General features: G+C 39.5%; 1 pseudogene; it reads left to right on the plus strand.

The window, feature by feature from the left end:
* Positions 1-2947: 2947 nt before the first annotated feature.
* On the plus strand, positions 2948-3517 carry LOC114051227 (annotated as a pseudogene).
* The last annotated feature ends 18150 nt before the right edge of the window (positions 3518-21667 follow it).

The raw sequence follows: 21667 nt of genomic DNA on the forward strand, positions 1-21667 counted from the left end.
TTTCTTCCTTCCTTTTTCTTCCTTCCTTCCTTCCTTTCTTTCTTTCTCTTTTTCTTCCTCCCTCCCTCCCTCCCTTCCTTCCTTCCTTCCTTTCTTTCTTTCTTTGTCTTTGTATCTCCATCTCTCTGAATCTCTAGGTCTCTCTATGTCCTTCCATTTCTCTGTCTCTTTCTCTATTTTTATCTTTCAGATATTTTCATGTGCTGTCTTCCACCATTAGATATGATTTCCTTGAAGGCAGGAGTTGTCCTTTTTTTTTCTTTATTTTTTTATTTTTTTATTTTTTTGGTATCCTCAGCACTTAGCATAGAGCCTGGAATGTTTAGTAAGTGCTTAATAAATCTTTATTGACTGACTGTTTCTGTCTTTATGTTTCTGTCTCTCTCTCCTCTCTCCTAAATCCCTATCTTTTTACAGAATTTGCAGAAGCAGTGAGTATGGTATGTTTTTGCCCCTTAAGGAGCTGGAGTTGTATCTAACCTTGTGATTTCCTCTTTCCGTTTTTTTTTCTTGTCTCTTCTATTTCTCATCCCATACCTGATGTCTCTTGCATCAGCTTCTCACTAAATCCAAAGTGAGGGCACGGGCTCAAAATTTGCCATTAAGTTCCTGTGTGACTATGGACAAACCATTTAAAGTCTCTAGATGTTAGTTTCCTCATCAGTGGAATTAGAGGATTGAATATGATAGTGCAAGGTTGTTTGCTCCAGATTCATGATTCTATTATTGTGTTACTCTTTTTTTTCCTTTTTATCTCTCATTTTTTTCACTCTAACTTGGGATCTCAGAGCTTCCAGGTTGCTTGCCCTCATGTCAACCATGCCCATTTAGGCCTAAGAAAGGTATCTCTTTATCATCAACCTCTAGTTTTCTTCTAGGTATCTCTGTGCTGATGAATCTTTAGAATTTGTGTGGGAAAAGCATATTTTTCCATTTAGAGAGGCTTAGAAAACATAATTTTCCCATTCATGTCAAGCTGAAAAGTTCTTAAAATATTCTATGTATCTTTAATTCTGGTTGATCTACAAATGGCCCCTGTCTTTCAAGGAGATGTACTCTTACCATTTGGGAAAGACCACCACACAACTGGAATTGACTTAGAAGAGGAAGTTAGAGGACTTCACTTCACCCCACTCTTAGAAAAATCCTAAACCATGATAGTGTTAATAACTAACTGATAATAACTCAATTGTTACCCATCAACTATCTGGCTTGTGATCTCTAGTAAATCAGTTCACAGCTGTGGCTATTTCCTCATCTAGAAAAAAGAACATTTGGCTAAATGCTCTTCAAGTGCTTGAATCCATACGTCTATATGATTCATAGGCCAGGAAATAATTGCATGTCACAAATAATGTCTTAGTCTTGAAAGGGTAAGTGACCTGGTACTTTCTGGTGGTGTTACAAGGCCAATGGAGAGATTTTTTTTCCCCAGGCACATCAATTAATCAATCGACAAATTGTCATTGAATACCCATTAGGTGCTCATAATACCCCCAAGACTTATTTTGTTTGGACCATATTTCAATACTTATATAGATTATTATTTCATCAGTGTGGGTCCACTCTCAAGTGATGAAGATTGCATCTATCCACACCTTCATATTCTTGGTGACTTTTCTGTATATATGATCTCATAAATCTTCCATTGGGCTCCACCCAATGTTCTTGGGCCTTCCTCTAGTTCTTTTGACATCTGGTGGATCCCAACGGAGCATGTGTATGTATTTCTCACTTTTGATACATGACCAACTCACTCCTTTTTTCACCATACATCTTTCTGATGATACTCTTCATTTTGCTTCTCCTGTGTAATTCTCTATTAGTAATGTGTTGCAGCTTACACGTACCCATCACCCATGATTCTGCATTGTCCTTTGGGTGACCTGCAACTTTAATTCTTCAGATACTCTGATATTCTTTAATTTCTAGTCACATAAAATCACTAGAAGGATGTTGATGCTAAAAAAAGATATGTTTTTTGGTTTCAAAGAGAAGTTTGGGGTCATTAAAATTTTGCACAATTTTCTAAATACTCTCCATTTTAATTTCTTCTTCCTATTCAGTTATGGGTCCATTTCATTATCCACCTAAAGATTTTGTCTGGTTATATATACATATATATATATACACATACATACACACACACACACACACACACACACACACATATATATATATATATATATATATATATATATATACACACATACATAGAGAGAGAGAGACCAGTTCTCTGAGCTGTCAATTCAACTTTATATCAGAGTCTGTCTTCATCCACTTGACTTTTCTTGTGTGGATAGTTAGAGTGAATTCTTATGATTGATTATGGATTCCATTCAGTATGCTTTGCTGTGTTCTGAGGCTTAATACAACAAGTACATGCTTATCTGGAAATAGGAGTACCTGGAGGCCTTCCCCATTTGTAAGACACTCTCTTTAATTTTGATCCAGCCCTAGGCACAGTCTGTGGTGGTGGCAAACATACTTAGTAAGCATATATCTCTTTGTTTTATGCCTTGCTTGATATTAATGATCAAAGGCCATTAAAACTGTTACCTCAGTTGTTGCATCTTTCAAGGAATTTTTAATTCTTATACATTTCTTAATAAAATCTTAGCATCATCAGCAAAACCATCAAAATCTGTGAAGTCTCCATATTGACAGAATTTTAGTTGGATGTGAAATCAAAATATGTTAGAGAAAAGAAGAGCACTAGCAGGCAGAAACTTGAGATCTAGCCACAATTCTGCCTCTAATCAGACTGTGACATTGGGTACATTAACTATATCATTCAAAGCCTCAGTTTTCTAACTGTAAAATGGAGGTGGGTGGGAAGAGTTGGTTGAGAGGATTTCAAACTTCCCTTTATGGTCTTTCATTCTAAGAGTCTACAAGGGAAATTCCTTTGTATTTGTTACCTTCTTCAGAAATACCTTTGACTACCATGTTGGGAAGTAACGTGAGTAGAGCCAATGATGTTGGGTCTCTTGGGAGATCATTTGGGAGACTGAATTCATGGTTTCTGACAAGTGGGTGCATATATGTATGTATACATAAATAGGTATATACCTAAGTAGATAGTCAGTTGACATCTGTATGGGGTTTTCAGGGAAGACTAGCACTTCTGGACCTTCCTCCCAAGACAGTGCCGAAGGCGAAGAAGAAAGCAGTTGTCCCCCCCAAGACAGAGGCTAAGTCCAAGGCCTTGAAGGCCAAGAAGGCAGTGTTGAAGGGTGTCCACAGCCACAAAAAGAAGAAGATCCAAACGTCTCCCATGTTCTGGTGACCTAAGACACTAAGACTTCGACAGCAGCCCAAATACCCTCGGAAAAGTGCCCCTCAGAGGAACAAACTTGACCACTATGCCATCATTAAGGCAGTCAAGAAGCTGTATGACATTGATGTGGCCAAGGTCAACACATTGATCCAGCCTGATGGAGAGAAGAAGGCCTATGTCCGACTTGCTCCAGACTATGATGCTTTACATGTTGCCAACAAAATTGCAATCATCTAAACTGTGTCCCACTACTCCACTCCACTTAAAATAAAAAGTTTTCCAGTAAAAAAAAAAAAAAAAAAAGACTAGCACTTCTGGTGTGAGGGCTTGCTGAGCCCTTTTTAGGGCTGCTCATTCACATTTGGTGTCCACCTCTCTCCCAACTCTCTCCTCTGGCTCCAAGAAGCTGTAGCATACAAAGTGACCGCACCCTGGTAAAACCATTTCATCAAATGGGCTCAAACCCATCAGTGAGGTAGGGGGATGTGTACCCCACCCCCAAGCACGTGAAGACTCCCCCTGGTGAAATGGGTGGATGAGAACAATTTGCACCAATGGCCACGAAGGTGGCTAAAGCAAAGGTTCAGTGGAGTGCTTAAAGCACGGTCAGACATCAAAGATACCAAGGTCATACACTACATCCTGGGTCATCACCAGTCATCCTGACCTTTGTCTTGTTACTGCACTTTGATGACTCTGGAAAAGAGAGTGGGGTTGAAGATTTTGTGCAACTGTGCCTCACTTAAATCCAATTCAAGCGCAAGTCAAAACATCACTCTGTGATGTTATTAGTTCTCTTTGAAAATGAAAGACCAACAACACTAAGTATTTGCTATGTGCTAGATGTTCTGATAAGTGCTGCGGATACAAAGAAAAGCACAACAGTCCCTGCCCAAAAAGAGTTCACTCTCAAATGGGGGACATAAGATGCAAACAACCACGTGCAAATAAGAGATATACCTAAATTGGAGGCAATCTCAAAGGGAAGTTACTAGCACTAAGGGAGACTGGGAAAAGTTTCTTGTAGATGGTGAGATTTTAGCTGAGACTTGAAGGAAGCCAAGACAGAGACATAATGGGAGAACATTCCAGGCATGAGGGATAGTAGGTGAAAATGAATGGAATTGGGAGATGAAGTGTCTTGTGGTGAGGAACAGCAAGGAAGACAATGTCACTGGAGAGGAACAAAGTAAGGAAGGAAGGAAGGAAGGAAGGAATCTGTGATTCCATTGGTGTAGGAAACTTGAGGTGAGGAAAATTCTTCTAACAATGCATATTGGCACGTCCTCTGAAGTTTATAGTCTTAGAAAGTTCCCTGAGGCAAATTCAAAGTTAGCTAACTTTCCCAGGGACATTCAGCCAGTATGTTCCAGCAGTAGAACTTCAATCCAGATCTTTCTGATACCAAGTCTGGCTCTCTTTCTACCATACCACTCATAAGTCATGAAAGTCAGACACGTCTAAAAAGGTGTGTAATGGGGGCAGCTAGGTGGTGCAGTGGATAGAGCACTGGCCCTGAAGTCAGGAGGACATGAGTTCAAATCTGACCTCAGACCAAACACTTGACACTTACTAGCTTTGTGACCCAGGGCAAGTCACTTGACCCCAATTGCCTAAAACGAACAAACAAAAAAAGGCGTGTAATAGCAAAACATCAAACGAGAAACAGATGTAACCAATTCATTTTCCTTCTAGCTTTCACATGTGAGAAGAAAAACTGAAATCCCTGCATAGAAAGAAGCAAAATTGAATTTGAAAGGAATCATTTCTAATTTGAGCACATTGTATCTCATTTTGTGAAGAGCTTACTTTCCACACGTGGCATAGTAGACTCAGTTCCAATGACATCTCCCTCCAGAGTGTCCACCACACCTCTCCCTACATCCTACCTTTCTCCTTCTTCCTTTACCAGATATTCCTGGCTTCTAAGTAATTTTCTAAAATTCTGTTTTCGCCATGTCTCCCTTCTCCTTGAAACACCTTCAACTGTTCATCACTCTTTATTCTAGCACTTAAGGCCTTCCGCAATCTGGGTCTAGCCTACCTTTCCAGCCTTTTCTCTTCCAATACTTCCTTCATTGAATAGCTCCTTCAACTTACTATAGTTAGATGCTTAAAATTCTCCACACTTTACCATCTTAGATTTTTCTCTGCTATTTCTATTCCATCACCTACCTCTTTCTCTGCCTATGCAAGATTTACCCATTCTTCAAGACCCAGCTTCAGTACTGTATCCTGTCTAGAATCACTAGTCATAGTGACTTCTCTCCTCCAAATTCATTTATCCCTTCTTCTCTATACCATGCATGATACTTTACTTTGGGATATCTTTTATATAGTTGTCTTTGATTTTCAACTTTTTGCGTATGCGTGTCTTGTACCTCCAACTCGATGCTAAGTTTCTTGAGGACAGAGACCTAGTCCTGGATTTCTTTATATTCATCTATTTATCAATAATAATAATAGCATTTATATTTTGCTGGGTTTACAAAACCCTTTACGAATATTGTCTCATTTTATCCTCACAACAACCCTGAGAGGCTGGTGCCATCATTATCCCCATCTTGAAGATGAGGAAACTGAAGTAGAGAGAGGTCAAGTGACTTGCTCAGGAAGTAAATGTCTGAGGCCAGATTTGAACTCAGATCTTCCTGACTCCAGGTGCAGCACTGTATCTACTGGGCCAACAAATATTTATCAAGTACCTACTATGTTCAGAACACAGGGCTAGGTGATGATGGAGATACAAAGTGGAAATATGATATGATTATTGTACTCTGGAAGTTCATGCTCTAATCTGCAGATTAGATACAAATACAGATGGATAACATTGCATGATGATTTCTTTGAGAGATCTGGAGTGAAATGTTATTTGAGGTGGGGGTGGTGGCAAGGGGTGGGAAAAGAAATCATCCTGAAGGAAGTAACATTTTGTGAGATCATAGATCTACAAGGGACCATAGAGACCACTGAGTCCAACTCACCTTTTATAGTTAAGGAAACTGAAGCCCAGGGAGATAAAGAAATGGGCCCAATGTCACATAGATAGTGAGCATCAAAGGTGGGATTTGAACCCAGGACTTCAGCATTCATTCTACTGTACTATACAGCCTCCGTTGAATTAGGCTTTTACCCATGGATAGGAATTTTGGAGGAAGATAGAAATCATTCAAGAATAGGAAACATGGTTTACTCAATTGACTCAGTCAACAAGCATTGGTTGAGTGCTTACTATGTGTCGGGCACTGTGCTCATCCATATGAGTACAGGAGTGAGATATTCCCCTCCCTTGAGGAGCTCCAGGATAGCACCCTATAAATAGTGAGCCTGAAACTGGTATTTATTGACTGACTAGGTGATTTGGCAGGTCCAATTTGTGGGGAGGCTATGGGCTTCATGGGCAATAGAGAACCATCCTTTGACTTTATTGGCTCATATGGCTTCTCATTTGCCAGCGCAAATTAGAGACTCGAAATCTTCTGGAGGGGTCCCAATTTTGTTGTGCTGCATTTAGATCCAACTTTAAAATTCAACTCCAAGAACAGGCAATATTCACCAGAGAATTGGATATCCTTAATGAATTAGGAAATCTTCATTTCTTTTACTAATGATTAACTCTAATCTTTGCTAATGCCTCCTTTCAAGAGATAGTATGGCATTCCCCAAAGAATACATTAGAAAGAAATTTGAAAATATATGAATCATGCCCACATCCTGCTCTTCAACACAATAGTCAAATAAGGTCATGTCCAGTAAAAACTTCTCCTCTGCTTGCTTTTTCAAATGCTTCCCAAGATTCATGATTTCATCAGTATGGGTACTGGCCCCACTGAGCTGTGGTACACTCTCCATACTTTTGTAGTCTTCATGATCGGCTCTGGAGAGAAATCATCCTCACCTTGCGACCAGCCTTCCAAGTTTAGTCGCTGTGAGCCTTGTTCTTTGACATGAGTTTGTCCATTGCCTGATCTGTATATAAAACCTTTCCAGCTTCCAGGGATCTATCAGAGGTCATGCTCTGTAAACATATCCTTCAAGAACCCAGGTCAATGTCTATCCCATGGAGAGGCATCCAAATAGACCTTTACTAGAAAATTCACTCTTTTCAAAAGGAAAAAAAATAGTTTCCTCCAATGTGAATGGCAGATACATCTTCTACGTTGTCATGGATAGCTAATATCTGAAATGACTTGAAGGAAAAAAAACCACATGAAAATTGCATTAAAAATCAATTGCAACTAAAGTGGAAATCTATTGCAATTTGAACTTTTAATTCCTAATACTGCAATTATGTGCCAAGTACCAGAAAGAAAATTGTTTTCATAGCTTCCTGGGGCTTTCCAATAGTGTGAATCTATATTTAGGCAAGAAAGATAAGGCCAAAAGGAGACTGTCATGAACTCTATATTTGTTTGTGAAAATATCTCTCAGTGGAATAAATCTGAAATAACTAGAGTGCAGATATTTTTTTTATTTCAAGAATAAAAAATCAAACAAATCTAGATGTAATTACAAGTACAATGTATTTGCAAGGGAAAATGTCTTTCTAGTGTATATCACTGCCTACCTTTGAAAAGATTTCATGCTAATTTTCTTAGATTTTTTTTTCCCTACTGCTGGACAGGATTTTGCACTAGGAATCAGACGCCAATGTAAACTTTTGACTTGATAAGGTGAGTTCTTGGTGTAACATCACTGCCTGTTTAGTAGACAACATCCTAAGGGATAACTGTGGGTCTATGTCATATTGCAAATGTATAAGGTAGTATGACCCTTGATTGACTGAGAGAACACTGAACCAGGATGCTGCATATCTGTGTGAAGGTAAAGAAGCTGCTTTGGAGATGTTGAAGATGGTTGAAGAAATTTGAGCACAGTAAGATATGCAGAGTAAGAACTTTGCCTGTGGCTGCTGGGAATCTTTAGAGCTACAGAAATGTGGCCCTCAACATGTCCCTTAATTTTAAATCCTTGTAACACTAGAGACTGATGAGGGCAGACTTCTCAATGTGATCATTCTCTCTCACGATAACAACTAAGATCTGATTTCACTCTCATCTGAAAAGAAAAGCACAATATTTTAATTTATTCTTATCTATTCTAATCTATGTCATATCTCCAGTTTCTGCTCGCTGTTTACTTTAAAAAAAAGTTTTAGTATTAGTGATGATATTTTGTGCAACCAATGTTTAGTGGGAGGAATCTAATCTGGTAATTAAATATTGCTTTCCCCCTTGAGCATGGTTAGAGAAAATGATCTTGATCCTGGGGTCCCCAAAGCATCATATCCCTACATTACCAATGTGTAAGGCATAGGGGATGTCTACAATTCAAGCCTAATACTCCTTTTGGAGATAGGTGAAGGAAGGAGCAAGAGTCCCTCCACAGTCCTCTTCCTGCTCTCCATGAAGGCAAAAATTAATCTCCTTCAGAGGGCAGTGAGCCAGATCCCAAAGCAGATATCTATCCATGCCAGAGGTGAACCAGCCACATCTTTATATTAGATAGCCCACATGTGCCTATATCTTACACTGTTATGATTTGGTTATATAATATGATTTTTGCATGAATTATCCCTATCTCTTAGACTTTGACAAAGGGCAGATCCTCCGACCTATCTTCCCAGTGTGATTGCCACATTACTCTCTCTCATTCCCTCTATCCTCTAGGCCAACTGGCCTACTTCCTGTTCTCCTTATGTGGTTTTCCATCTTCCACCTCTGTGATTTTGCATAGGCCATTCTCCCTGCCATACACGGGATGTTCTCCCTCTGTACCTCCTCCTGGCTTCCTTCAAGGTTCAACTCAAGTGTAATCTCCTACAAGGAGCCTTTCCTGACTTCCCTAGTTAGTACCCTGACCTCCCCCAAAAACTTTGTATTGATGTTGCATATATCTTATACCTATTAATATGACATATACACACATACATACATATTTTTTTGTGTGTGTGTGTGAGGCCGTTGGGCTTAAGTGACTTGCCCAGAGTCACACAGCTAGTAAGTATTATGTGTCTGAAGCCAGATTTGAACTCAGGTCCTCCTGACTCCAGGGCCAGTGCTCTATCTACTGCATCACCTAGTTGCCCCCATATTTTTGTTCTTAAGAGAGAAATAAAAAGAAAGTGAGAGAGAAGAAGAGAGAGGGAGGAGATGAGGAGGAGAGATAAAGAGAGGGAGGGAGAGAGAGAAGAAAGAGAAAAAAGGGATAGGGAGGGAGTAAAGGGGAGAGAGAGACAGACAGAGAGAGAGAGAGAGAGAGAGAGAGAGAGCGCTTTTCAATGGTAGGAACTGACTCAGTTTTGTATTTGTATCTTCAGAGCCTGGCATGCTGATTGGAGAGTAATGGGGACTTGGTGATTGATTGATTCTGCAAAAGACCCATAACATCATAGGATTTAGAACTGAAATCAACCCTAAAGTCATCTAGTACAGAAGTGTCAGTCTTGGGGTCAGCAGCAGCTCAAGGCCTGTAAATGTTGGAATGGGGCCAAATCAGATTAAAATATAATTGGGAATTACTTAATAAAGTAAACAAAAATACAATACAACATAGGCAGTGTTAATTTGTGCTTTTCTAAGTCAATATGTGACCCATGGGGATTCATTTCTATCTGAGTTTGAAACCTTTGGTCTAGCCTACTCTGCTTACTTTCTAGATAAAGAAGTAGAAGCCCAGACAGGTTAGATAACTTAGCCCAAATTACACAGGTGATAAGCTGAGCTGGGACCCAAATCCGGATCTACTGAGTTCAGATCCAGTATTCTTTCCACTATAGCATGCTGCATTTTTTAGGTTTCCCTGCATGAATTTCAGGCTCTACACTAGCATACCTCTCTATGTCAGTCATAGAGTCTTTGGACTGCATCCTGTTGAGTTGTATGTTTTCTGAAGGACTAGAAGTATAAGGCCACATCATGTCAGTCTTGTGAACTGGTTATAGCAGTGTGGTCATAGCTGTGGCCACTCCCTCCACCATAACAACTCCCATCTGCTTGCTTCAAGGATGCTGGTTGGAGTGAATGAGCCAGCTCAGAAAGTGGGAATGAAGGTGGTGGTGCTACATTGGACATTGTGCCTGCAGATGGTACTGCCAGCACGAGTGGGTCAGTGGCCACACTTGGGTTACACTAGGATTTTAGAGACAGAAAAGAGTCTACCTCTATGGCCTACATTCAGGGGTAGTCTAGAACCAATCTGAACCTGCTGATGAGAGTCGATTTTCAGTAGGAGCATTTATACATCAGAAATCAGGGCTTGATTTATGGAAGGTGATGGAGAAAATGATAATAATACAAGTTTAACTTAAAAGAGTGTCATGAATAATTTTTTCCCAGAGTGCTTATTGGCAAACATTTACCACCACAGCCCTGTCTATATTTAAATTAAATAATAATTTGAAAGGATGTTACACTCATCAAACAAATTGACCTCTTAACAAAATCGGTAATTACATTGAGAGATGTTTTTAGATATGTCACAATATGCTACCTGGTTGAAGTCCTGTGTCCAAAGTTTGTGAAAAGTATTTTTTTAAAATTCTCTTTGTTTATTACATTATTATTTACTACATTACTTACATTTACTATTATTATCATTATTATTTACTAGATTAGTAAAATAAGTTAACCTAAACGAATCCTCAAACTAGAGGAATAGAACAGGATCACATGGCCCACCTGCTGCTAACACTCAACAGTTCCTTATATGCCAGCTATGAAGGATTCAGGTCAAAACAACTCACTTTTTATGGACATCAGAGCTACAAACCAGCTTTCCCCATGTTTTCTCCTGATGACCCATCCACATTTTCATTCTTTGCTCCTTGTAACATCTATGGTGTTTCCTCTAGTCAATGTTTGATCAAGTTGATCATTGATTTAGTTTCCTTGAATTCATCTATCACCATTGCTGCCCTTCACTGAACTTGCCATTTTGTTTTGAAGGGATATAGGGAGAGTTGGAAACTCTAGCTTGGACAGCAGCTAGAAAGGCCTCCTTTCTTCCTTTTTAGCACATTGTCAAGCAATTGAACTGGAAACACATTGTTTATTCCCATCCCATTATTATTGGTTAAATATTATATAGCCAAAGAACATTGGAGCTAAAATTGATCTTAGAAATCATAGATAATCCAATACCATCATTTTTACAGATGGAGAAATTGAGACCCAGAGAGGTGAAATGTCTTGTTTAATGCTACACCACTAGTTATTGTCAACTTTAGGACCAGAATTCAGGAACCTGGATTCTCATTACAGCGAATGCCTTTTAGACTAAACCACATTGTCAGACTTTGTCAGATGGCGGAACTTAAGACTGGAAGGGACCCAAGGAATCATCTTGTCCAACTCTTCCATTTTATGGGGTGGAAGGGTATTGTAACCCAGGGAGGAATAGTGATTTGCCCAAGGTAAAAATAAAGGTAATGATTAAGAGCACTGGGATTCAAATCCAAGTGTTCTGACTATAAATTCAGTGCTCTTCCTCCTACATCATACTGTTCTTTCTGGACCTATTAACTCCAAACTGTCTCAAAACTGCTAAAACTGTCTCAAAAATTGGGTTTTGAACGCAAATCTCATGAATCTGAATTCAGGTCCAGAGCTCTTTCCCCTCAATTATGTTGCCTCTTACTTTTGCCCATATGGAATTATTTTTAAAAGTTCTGTCGTCCTGTTTGTGGTTCAATAATTATGAGAGGCAGTTTGGCATAGCAGATAGGACGTTGGCTTCAGAGTGAGGACAACATGAAATAAGTCCTGCCTTTGACACAGACTGACTGTGTGACCCTGAATCAATCACTACTTAAACCCTGAGTTCCCCAGAGAATGAAATCTTTAAGCTGCAAAGTCATTATCCCATCTGCACTGAAAGGACTTTTTTTTACTAAGCTCCATTCACTGATATGGACTAATAAATAGTATTATATATTAATTTCTAATCTTTTATCCATTAAGTATAAATGCTTTCCAAATATCAACTCCAACTCAAATAAATGTCCCTCTTTGAGATTATTGCAGCAGAACTGGAGTTGTTATTTCCTGGTTGAATCTCACGTAAGGATTGTGGACTTTGGTGCTTTGCCTCCTAACTTGCATTTTTTTCCTCTGTCCATATTGCATCTTTGTAGCCATTTGTCACCATTTGCAAATCTGATGAACCTCTTGTTTGTGTTCCTTTCAGACCTTTCCTAAGGCTACATCATCGAACCATTCCAAATGCCAGCTGCTATGCTCAGCCATCCCACATCTTCCTCAACCTGACACATAGTGGTTCACTATTCATTTTTGCTTGTGGTTACTTAGTTATGATAAATGACCTTCACAAAGCCCCATACTTCCTTATTTTGGGTCCTATGACAGATTTTTATTGAACTAGTGCCTTCAGCTCCCAGGCTACTCCACTGTGACCTTGTAAAATATCTTAGCAACGTGCTGAAGAGTTACAAGGACTGTGCCCATATAGGGTAGCGTGGTATAATACAGTGCTACATTTGGAGGCAGAATATTAGGTTCAGAACCACAGCTAGGGTAGGACTGCTGGAACTTTGCTCAGGGTTCTAACATTTGGAGATATACTTCCCTTCTGACCCATTGTCCTGGCATCACAAGGATCCTTCCCCTTTCCTGGATCTTCCCTTTGGTCACAGAGTGCTACTCCACTACTATATTTCAGTCTTATGCCCGTCTGCCGCTTAGCCTGCCTTTGTCTCTTCCAAGTGTGGCCCAGTGCATCTGTATAGGAACAGACTATCCTTCACTTGTCCCCATACTCATGTCCCTTCCGTTCCTTCACAGGGTTGCCCAGGATACTTCTACTACAACCAATCAGAGTGGACTGTCCTCAATGTCTTCCCCTCAGCTGATTTTGCCCTAGGTAACAGAATTTCCAGTTACATGCCTGTCTCAGTTTAACTCCAGTTTGAGTACTGCTAATCTGTGTGACCTCATGTAAGTCTGTTCACTTCCCAGGGCTATCCGTTTCTACATCTGTAAAATGAGGAGTTTCGTATAGCTCTAAATCCTATGATCTTATGAAATATTGAGACTGATCTCACCCATATGAGGGAGAAAGCTAGCATGAAATTTTGTTGGCATCTAGACATAGGCAGAATATGAAGTAGGCAAGGTATGCCCTTCTGGCCCCTCCGACTTCCTGTCTTGGTCATTTTCCTTCTCTTTATTCTATGTCCTCTTCCCATCCTTGTGACCTCAAGATTTCTTTAGCTGCCCTGAGTCTTTCCCTAGGATGCTGCTCTGAGACTTGGAAGAATCCCCTGCTCCAGACCTTTCCTATTGTCTTGCCTACTTCCTCTTCTATTTCCCCAAGACTAAGCTAAACTGATTTGATAAACTGGTAAGCCAAGGTTTTAATGGCTTGCTATTGGTTTATGTTACTGCTACCAACTCGCCTTGGCATTCCAACAAAAGCTTTCAATGCCAAAGAGTAAGAATTGTAGGAATTTTAGTAGGTCCCAAGAGAGGTAATCCCTCCCCCTTCCCATGCCTCCTACCCCAATTGGCACTACCATCATCCAGTTTTTTTTATGACTGGAGGGAGTTTTACTTCAAAGTTATACAGAAATGTGAAGATATTTCAAGATATGGTAGCATTTTTAGAGACATGAGGGCAACAACCTGGAGGAAAGCAAAATCTAGCCCAGGAAGAGCTAGAGAACATTCCACCTATATGTAGTCCTGGGTTCCCTGGAATTATTAACCTCTTTTTGTGTTCAAAAGGAAGAATCTGAAGATAGCATTCAATCAACAAGCATTAGTTTAGGTTCCAACTTTGTACCCGGCATTGTGTTAGGCTATGGAGATCCAAATATAAAGGATAAAACATGTCTTACTCTCAAGGCATTCTATCTTTAACTAAGTAGCTACTATGTGCCAGGTACACTAGGGCTTAGCCCTTGTGATACAAATAGAAAGAATGAAACAATTCTTGTTCTCAAGGAATTTACATTCTACCATTTAATTACCTACTACGTGCAAGGAACCAAGTGCCATTCTCCGTTCTTCACTTAATGCGTGGATTTTCCAAGCAGACGAGATAATGTCCCTCTACCCTACAACTATTGAATTCTTTCCATTCCCTATACTTGCACCTAGAGAAACAGAGCAATGTATATTTTCCCCATTTGAATTTTTATACTGGCTGCTTAATGTGTTTGTAAAAATCATATTTTTGAACCCAACTCTGCAGAAGAGAGAATAGGGTTTGACATGTTGAGATTACCTGAAATGTCAATGAACTTACATAGTAAAATTGTTGAACTTAAAAAAAAGTAAGTTAAGAAAAAGACAAATTAGAAGAAAATTGTTGAGCCCCCATAGTCTTTTTTGGTGTTTACAATTCAGAGAATTTAGAGTAGTTTAGACTAGTTCTCTAAATTCAACTTTGATATACATTTTTTTTCTTACATGTCTTTCATTTTCCATAATAAGCTTTCTGCTCTGATTACGTTCTTGAGTGGGATGGAAAAAAAGAGAGCTGAGCTTTCATGTGTATACTAAGAGAGTTGGAGTCACTTAAAATTGGAACAAGATATGAAAACATCTATTAGGTCATCGTGTCTTGCTCTTTGCCAATGCAAAACTGGTGTTTGCCATCTATTTTCCAGTGCTTGGTCCAGATCCATTTTAAATGACCCAAGGAATGGGGTTTCCACAATTTCCCTTGGCTGCCCATGTTGGTGTGTTTTAGGCAATGTTTTCTGATATTTAGACTAATTTTTCTGTTTGCTCCTAGTCAAGTCACATTACAAAATGCTTTCTATTCAAGTAATCACATGTATCAAGTGTCTACCATATACAGAATGCTGTACTGGTTATGTGTGTGCCAGAAAGGGGATATGAAATTTAGATGTCCTAATGGAGTTTAAAATCTCATAATGATCATGACCAACTTTTATGTAGCCCTTTACATGCTTGATCCTCTTAACAACTCTGTGATGTAAGTAATGCAAATAGTCTTATCTCAATTTTACAGATAGGGAAACTGAGGCAGGGATGAGTTAAGTGACCTGTCCAAAGTTGCACAAAATTATCATCTCCTTCCAAATAGATTGCTCTTTCCAATGCACCACAGCTTTGGAGAGACTTGATATTTTTATTCTTCATTTAGATTTTTTCAGTCTTATATTATCTCATCATCTAAACTCTGTTACATTGAATATGTTGGTACCTATTGACCCACTGGGCTACTAAAGGATGGCTTTCTCCAAAAGGTAACATAGAAGAGGGGAGGAACAAGTATTAATTAAGTACTTGCTATGGGCCATGTATTGTGCTAAGGATTTTACAAATATCCCTTTCAATCCTCACAATAACCCTGAGAGGTAGATGTTACTGTGATTCCCATTTTACAATTGAGGAAACTGAGGCTGAAGGAGGTTATTTGCCCAAGACACACAGCTAGTAAAGTGTTTGAGGCTAGATTTGAACTCAGGTTTTCCTGCCACCAAGCCTAGAACTCTATTTACTGTACCACCTAACTGTCTTAGAGAGACCTTGGAGATCAATTCCCTCATTTCTAGCACCTAGCACAATGCCTGGGACACAGCACGTGCTTAATAAATGCTTGTTGACTGACTCATAAACTAAATATCACCAAGTTCCTACATGAATCTTTCTACGGCATGGTCTCCAGTTCTCTTGCTATTCAGATTGCTTTCCTCTCTTCAAAGATGAGACTCTTACTTCTGCTAATATCCTTGGAAGGGTTATTAGGCTGATTTCACTCTACTGATCATTTTCAGCCCTTCTCTCATAGTTACATGGGCAACCCCCGTCTCTTCACTTGGAGAGGGAAAAGAAGCGTCTCTCTCCTCCTACTCTATTATACTTAGGAATAAAAATAATGGCTAGCTTCCAAAGAGAACTAACTGCTGTTTACCCGCAGGCATTCTAGGTATTCTGCTATGTAGACCACTAAGTGCCACCATTGCATTATCTTGGATAATACCAGGAGTGTTTATGAATCTTTACTATACAAGACAAGGGTCATGGAAAGGGAACACTCATAGACAGGGTCTCTTTGCTTCCTCATAGAGGATAGGAGTATTCTCTCTTAGCCAGTTGCCTGTGTCTATTTTGCTAGTTTTGCTGTTGTTGTTTGTTTGTTTGTTTGTTTTTGGCTTTTTGGTGAGGCAATTGGAGTTAAGTGACTTGCCCAAGGTCACACAGCTAGTAAGTGTCAAGTGTCTGAGGCCAGATTTGAACTCAGGTACTCCTGACTCCAAGGCTGGAGCTCTATCCACTGCACCACCTAGCTGCCCTGATTTTGTGAGTTTTCATCCTCATAAATTCATGAATCTGATTTTGTGTTGGATAATCAGTTTTAAACTTTTTCTATAAATACTTAGCATTGCTTACCATGATGTTTTGTGGGGAGTGAAACTTGCATGCTTTTCAACTGAGCTGGGAAGCCAAAATTCTCATTCCTGTAGCTGAGACAGTTGGTGGCACAATGCACAGACCATTGGGGCTGGAATCAGGAAGACCTGAGTTCAGTCTAGCCTCAGACACTTATTAGCTGTGTGACCCTAGGAGAGTCACTTAACCTCCATTTGCCTTAGATTATAAAATGGGGATTATAACAGTATCTACCTTGCAAGGTTGTTGTAAGGATCAGATATTTGTAAAGCACTTAGCACAGTGCCTGGCACATAGTAGCCTCTATATAAATACTTATTCCCTACCCCCTCCTAGAATAATGGTGTTGATAGTAGTAGTAGACTAGTACCCTACAGCTATGAAAGGTAAGGGAAAATAATCTAATACATAGTTTGTTAACCTGAGAAATTAGAAACACTGAGTTCTCATCCTACCTGTTCCACAGAATAGTAGGAAAACTAAACTGAGAGACATGTCTTTTTTGAACCACCAATTCATTAGAGTGGAAAAGGGAAATGGAATTTCTCTTTGATATCACCAATATTCTTATTTAAAACTGCATTGAATACAATGATAATTCCATAATTCATAGTTCGGTCCACAAGACTTCAGGACTAAGTTCATCAGTCCACCATTTGCATTTGCTGCAAAGATTTGATGATTCAGTTTCAGAGACTCAAGCTGAGCTCTTTCACATCTTTGTATGTCTTTGTGGCCAATGGTTAATCCATGTGATTGAGACTTGTCAGATGCCAACATGAGCACATCTACAACTAGTTTAGAAGTTTATTTGCCTTCCGTTAAACAAGTAAGGGGAGGGGAAAGAATGAATGTAAAATAATAATGAGGGCATGTCTAGAAACTGAACTGGCTATGTTTCAATACTGAGAGTAATTACCATAAAAAGAATGAAAAGCTGGATGTTTCTAGTTGTCTTTCTACTTTCCCTCCTGAACTAGGAGAAATAGCTTTGTCTTTATGCCTTTGTCTCTATGCCTTACCAATTCACCTGCAAGGGAAAGCAGAAGAGGTTTGAAGCTAAGAAACTGTTGACTCCAGAACTCCAGTGTTAGCAGTTATTGGACAAGTACTCCCTACATGGAAGATGGGAAGCAATAGTGTGGCCTTGAGATTAAAATTGGGAAATATATAAAACACTTGCCATAAGCTAGAATGTTGTCACTCGTGTAAAACTAAAATCATGAACTTTAGCTCAAAAAGACAGATTTGAACTTAAGGGCATTAGTCACTTAGAATATCTTCTCTTTCTTTCATAGAGGTTAGCACCTGGGCTAAAGAATCTCTGTTTGAGATGAGAAGCCATGATCTGAAGGGAACAAGCAAGATCATTCTGAAATGAGGAAAAAAAAAAACTAAGAAAGGTTTTTCTTTATGAAAGGCTTTTGCAGATCCATGAATGGGTGGCTACTCTTCTAAAAATCTTATAAAAAACTTCCCTGGCTTTGAACTAAAAGAGCATGCCAAAGCCCACTCTAATGAAAAAGAAGAAATTCCAGCTAAAGTCAGAATCTAGAAATAAAATTCTGCAGCCACATGGTCAGTGGGGCCATGCCAGTCATTACCCTCTAGAGACTCTAACTCCAATGGCACAAACCAGCAGAGATTACATGTCTAGTGGGATGGCATACATCAAAGACTGTATGTCTGGAGTTGGGTGGGGGCAACTAGTAAGGAACAGAACTAGTGGAAATAGCATGATGACTTCATCAGAGGACATCAAGGACCCTGCAGTTTTAGAGACGTCACTTCTCCACATGTTATGCTCTAGACACATATGTGACCAAGATAATCTGCCCTCCATGCATATATTCTTGTCGCATGTGTTCTCTATGTGTGTGTCTTTCCGGATATGCTCCATGGTCACATATTTCCTATGGATGCTCCAATCTATCTGTATTCCCTACATGTGCCCACTGATATTGAGTGAGTTTGTAGGAGTAAGGGAATATTTTATTGCTTTTTTTCTTACTATGCCATCTCATCAAATACTTCTACTTTGTGCTAATTGTGTCCTTTGACTGATCATTTAAAGGTAAACACAGTGTTTAGGGCTCAGAAACTCTGGTTTTGGTGGTTGTCAACACACAGATTATCTTGAACTTGAGATAGTACTTTCTTGAGGACTTACTGTGTAAGACTGAAGAGTGTTCTTAGGTACTACATAAATAAAAGACCACTGGATTATCCCAAAAGCTTTGTGTTACTCTGCCTTAACTTACTGAGAAGAAGTGGAACGTATTAGCAGAATAGAGTTTTTTCCCAAGATTTCTGATGTCAATTTTAAACTCCTTGTAAATTAAAGATCTTTTTCTGTCTGTCTCTCCCTGCCTCTTTGTCTCTGTCTCTGTCTCTCTCTCTCTCTGTGTCTCTCTCTGTTTCTATCTCTCTGTCTCTGTCTCTCTCTGTGTCTCTCTGTCTCTCTCTTTCCCATTTTCTTCCCTCCCCCATAATGCATAATGAAGAGATGATCACATTTAAAATCTGGATTGGTCAAAGGAAAAACAGCTGTTCTTGGGTTTCTTTTGGAAAAGTTGTTGACCAGTTCTAGTCACAGAGGAAAATTTAAGTGGCTTTAGTTAGAACACACATGCTTCATATTGTAGGAAATTCTCAAGGCTCCTTCCCAAACAACTCCCGGGCCTCCATACCAGATCTAAGGGCTGTATTTGGACAGGCAAAGTGAAATGGAAAGTTGAAATAATCATGTGGATGAATCAGGGCCCCAAACCTTCAACTGAATCAAAATCAAGTGCATTGGGACCTAAATTATGCACCCTCAATTCACAAGATAATTGCTAAATATTTAACTTGCCTTTGGCTGTGTAAACAGAGTGAGATATAATAATCTTTTGTTTGAACTGAACACAGAATTCTTCTGGTTACAGTTAATTCAACATATGCATATATGATATACATATATATTCTATAAATGCATATGTATTTTATATAATGTGTCTGTGTATCTCTGTCTCTCTTGCTTTATTGTACTCACCCTTGACTTGTGACAGGGAAATAGGGAGAGGGGTCTATTGTATTGCCTTCAGGCTAACAGAAATAAACTTCTTGGGAAACATTTTTTAAACCCTAAAATTTTCATCCTGGACAATAGAAGTGACTGAGAAATTATACATTCTTTCCTTCTGATGTGCAGAATGAATGTTATTTACACAGGATCTGCAGTGAGGTTTCCTGCTGCTTACCACTTAACTCCAAATTTGGGGAAGGGGAGAGAATCTCTTGTTCTTTCTTAAAACATAAATAATTATGGTCATGGTCTGTCTTTCTCATTGTCAAATGAAGAAAACTGGAAAGAAAATCCTTTCTTTTCTGCTATCTGCCACCTCCAGAAACCAAAAGAATTATTTCCTTTAGCTTATAGGAGACAATCTCTCTCTCTCTGTGTGTGTCTCTCTCTCTCTCTCTGTGTCTCTCTCTCTACCTCCTTCTTTCCTTTCCTCTCTCTCTGTCTCTCTCTGACTCTCTCTCTACCCCTGTCTCTCTCTCTCTCTCTCTCACACAGAGAGAGAGAGAGAGAGAGACAGAGAGAGAGACAGACAGAGACAGAGACAGACAGAGACAGACACAGAGAGAGAGGTAAATCCAGTGCTTTGGCCTAGTGTCCAAGTAGAAAGTTCCTTTGCCAGGTTCTCAACATAGGAAAGCCCTTTTCATCTAGGAGTAGAAATTTGGAGGGAGAAAAGCTTGGTTTCAGCATGGCTAGTTTGAGGTCACCTACTTGGCCCCATTGTTTTTTTTTTCTCTGTTGTCTTACTTGGGGTGGGGGTCATGGAGCAGTGTGGAATCCTAGCTCATAGGAACTGAGAATTTAGAAAGGGGGTGGCTTCCTTTGGTTGGGGGTAGGGAGAGTTTGGAATGTGAATACCACAAAACCAAATCTGGTTATAATTACTTCCTACAGATTCTAGAAAGCAGCTCCAGTTTTCATCAATATAGCAGCAATTCAGACAGAAACCCCTCTAATATTCAGACATGTTTCCTTTAAAAATCCAGCTTTCATATTGCACATTCCATCTACTGCCCTTATTCATTTCTGCTTAAATGGGGATGCAGAGCCCAGTGTGGAGGACTTATCCTCTACTGAATCAGCACTTTGAAATCAGCAAAAACATAGCTTGTCCACCTTCCATCTATCACTTTAAAAAAAAAATCCTCCCTTGTAGTCACCTGAAAAGATTACAAGGTATAGGATCATAAACTAAGCACTGGAAAGGACCTCAGAGGCCATTCAATCTACTCCCTTCATTTCACAGATGAGGAAACTGAGGTTGAGAGATGAAGTTACCAGTCCTTCTGGGCTGGAACTTGAACCCAGGTTCCTTGCCTCTAAATCCAACATTCTTTCCACTCCAGCAGGTTTCCTCTTTTAGATTTCTAAATTGTGCCCACCACGAACAAGAGAAGAGACCTGATAGAAACCGAAAATGAGTAGACCTTTCCACAGAAGCCCCCTAAATGTAATATTGCCTTTTTCTCAAACATACAAGTCATATGACCTTATGCTCTTCCCGGATGAAAAAGAGTATTTCTCGGAGACACATTCCCTGGCACTTCTCATGAAGAGTTCCCAAAAGTCTGGTTATGTCTCTTGACATTGTGCTGATTAAGACTAATTTTATGCTGACTAAATTGCCTTATGTTTTCAGAGTGGCTTTTAAGTCACTTGGAAAACACTTTAACTTGTGGTTTTGTGTTCGCTGGTTTAAGTCCAAATTTCACAATAACAAAATAAGGTGAGAAGCAGTGCTGTCATCCCAATTAATCAGGAAACCTCAGCCAGGCATTTTTTTCCTCATGTACCTGTTTTCTTCTGCCCTTTGTTGCCATAACCTGAACCTGCCAAATACTTACAACTTTCACTGGATGCTGGGTTGGGGTACTCACTGCATTCATTTGTCCAATTTTCCAAGCCTCCTTCACACACCTTCCCAACTTCCCACAACCA

This window comes from Vombatus ursinus, unplaced genomic scaffold (assembly GCF_900497805.2).
Source record: "Vombatus ursinus unplaced genomic scaffold, bare-nosed wombat genome assembly UNPS02014802.1, whole genome shotgun sequence".
NCBI lineage: Eukaryota > Metazoa > Chordata > Mammalia > Diprotodontia > Vombatidae > Vombatus > Vombatus ursinus.